Genomic DNA, 3,066 nt, shown 5'->3' with positions numbered 1-3,066 from the left:
CACTTCTCAGGGGGGACCCTCGGCCACTGAAATATCCCTCCAGCACTTCAGCTGCCACCTGTGGGAGCCAAGCCAGCCTTCTCACATCTCCTTTGCACTCTGAATTGGTGACACTGTGATAAAGTGGCTTCTTTAATCTGTCCGTGATTATAAGGCTCCTCTAGAGCTACTGCTCAGTTGGTCATTCTGTATGACCTCTCTGTCATTCAACTGTAATTCTAGACTGGTCCTGGGAAGAGATCAGTGCGGCTCTTACTCCTCTGCCATCTTGGATCTCAAGTTCTCTTTTCATTTCTATCATATTTTGCTTTATGTAACTGATGTTATGCTTAGGTTTTTATTATTGTATCATCTTCATAAACATGTTTCATTAAGGTATAATTGACATACAGCACTAAGTTTAAGGTGCACAGCATAAATACATATAGTTTTTATCTCAACCTGATATCTCTCTTAGTCTCGTTAAATATTTTTAAACTTAAGTTAACCTGCTTCAAAACTGTTTGAATTTTCTTGGTATCATTTGCCCATTTCTTTATTTTTAGCATGTTTTAGTGACTCTTGTAAACAGCTCTATAATAATAGTTTATTTTTCTTTATTTATTTATTTAATGTATTTTATTGATTATATTGTTACAATAGTTCCAATTTTCTCCCCTTTACTCCCCTCCACCCAGCATCTCCCTTCCCCAGCAACCCCCCCCCAAGTCTATACCCATGGTTCGTAAAAAATAACTATCCCTCCCTCTCAGATATTAAGACACTTTGTAATCTTGTAAAGGACAATGGGCGAAGGTCTCAAGCTCCTCTAGCTGCTTCAAGCTGGACATGGCCGTCGTCCTACCTACCCTTGGGTCCAGAAAACCCTAATAATAGTGGGGGTGTGGAGGGGAGGGTGGCCTTCCCACATGGGGAAGGATAGTGCAGACTCCAGGTCAGTTGGCTGTCTCCGGACCACGGCATGCTTGGTTTAACAGGCTGGCTTCCTTGTTGTGTTCTGGGGGCAACAGATTTGGAGAAAAGGGTTAAAAGACATCATTCAATCCATAACTACTAGATGACAAAAGGCAGGGATTAATTTTTCAATGTTCCACATTAGGAGAAAGAAAAAAAAAAAAAAAAAAAAGGGCTTCTTTGGAGGAAGGTGTGCTAGGCATATCTCACCTGTCCAAAACCTTTTGCCCATTATACTTAGTTTGGGCTGAGGGAAATAGTTTATGTTTCCCCCCTCTCAGACCTCTGGGCCCTTTCTGTCCAAGCCATTGGGATAGAAAAGAGAAACCAGTTTTAAAAATATGGAACGCTTCACGAATTTGTGTGTCATCCTTGTGCAGGGGCCATGCTAATCTTCTCTGTATTATTCCAATTTTAGTATATGTGCTGCCGAAGCGAGCACAATAATAGCTTATTTTTCAATTATAGATGGCACGCAATACTATATTAGTTTTAGGTATACAACATAGTGATTAGACATTTATAAAAGTTACAAAGTGATCATATCAGTTAATCCATCTGAATTAATTGAAGAAAATATTCATAATTTTTGAGACCCATAGTAGCTTGAAGATCAAATGGAAGGAATATGCCAAATGGATAGACTGTGGAACAGCATGATAGAGCATCCTGGCTCTCTGCTATCAAGGAACTACCATTCCACCCCTGAAAGACTATCTCTAGAGGTTCTTTTTAGATGAATAAATAAAAATGCAACCAAGTTCAAATAAGAATTGAGAAAAAAAATCTTTGGATGTGGGAGAAGAACACAGTTGGGGGCATTTCCCTCATGATGAATTTGAAAACACATTCCAGAGTTAAATGACTAGCTTTTAATTAAACTCCATCATTCATTAACTATGTGACATTGGACAAGAAATTTAATAGCTCTAAGCCTCAGCATGTTAACAGATAGAGATATTAATAGTATCGATCTCATGGGCTATATGAAAAGTGATTTATATTATTCATGCAAAGCGTTTCACACAGAGCTAGCACATAGTAGGTGCTCATTAATGTCAGTGAAAAAAAATCAGATGGTCACACATAATATGGTAAAATTTTTAAAACCACATTCCAAAAAATTTGGTGATTTCCCAGTAATATTAATTCTGTAGTTTAGAGAAACACAAGTTTATATTAAACAAAACACTTAATGTAAAATATACTTTGTAAGCTTCAAATTATTACATAAAAATAAATTTTTATCATTTAACTTGAATGCATATAACTTTACAATGTGACCTCTAATAATACTGAAAAGGTATATCTGGTTGCTTGTGATAGATGCTAAATGATTTATTACCATTACTTTATTTTTATTTTTACAAAAAACACAGTGGAAAACAATTAAGTCATAGTAGCTTGAAAAAATTAGTTTCAAAACCAATTCAGCTTTATAATATTATAAGATATATAATGGTATTTAAGGGACAATTGCTATCCTTCATGCTATACTCTAGATATTATGTGTAGTTATCTACTTAATCTTCAAAGTGTGACAAAGAAGAATTGGTGACTATGGAGTTCTTCATTAGAGCTAACATATTCAATAAAAAAAATCAATTTGACTTATTAAAGCTTCATTTAAAAGTTTATTTTAGTGGGATCCAGGATGGAGAAATGAAAAGAACCCCAATTTTGTAGTTAAATAAATCACTTCAAAACATAGGTTCCATTTCTTATTAATACCATGAAAATGTACATATAGTGTAACCACATTAAAACTATCATTAAATGTTATCATTAAAACTATTTTACAGGAATTGAAAAATGCTCAACCAAACTCTTTGCATTCATATGTACTTATCATTTTGTGTCCATATATATATATATCGTCGGCAGCCGTCCGTCTCGAGAGACGATGGTGTAGCTTCTTAAGAGTCTATCTGCACCGTCGAGAATGGTTGTGCAGTCCGACTCGGGAGTGACACGGTATCTGTCTCCTCCCGTGTTGAATCGACATCTTGCGATGACGCTGGAGTGTCCTCTCCAGTGAAGCTGAAGCTACAGAGCCTCGAGAGACGATGGTGTAGCTTCTTAAGAGTCTATCTGCACCGCCGAGAATGGCTG

The 3,066-nt window shown here is 36.4% G+C and overlaps 1 non-coding gene across 1 annotated transcript; it reads right to left on the bottom strand.

The window, feature by feature from the left end:
- Positions 1–1,289: 1,289 nt before the first annotated feature.
- Positions 1,290–1,396, bottom strand: LOC150019319 (U6 spliceosomal RNA). The gene has a single exon (XR_016509366.1). It is a non-coding gene; the product is annotated as a U6 spliceosomal RNA (small nuclear RNA).
- Between the last annotated feature and the right edge of the window lie 1,670 nt (positions 1,397–3,066).

The sequence above is a fragment of the Furipterus horrens genome, unplaced genomic scaffold (genome assembly GCF_987537825.1).
Source record: "Furipterus horrens unplaced genomic scaffold, mFurHor1.1.pri manual_scaffold_2, whole genome shotgun sequence".
In the NCBI taxonomy this organism is placed as follows: Eukaryota; Metazoa; Chordata; class Mammalia; order Chiroptera; family Furipteridae; genus Furipterus; species Furipterus horrens.
Note: the sequence above shows the minus strand (reverse complement) of the source record. Positions and strands in the feature narration are given on the sequence as shown.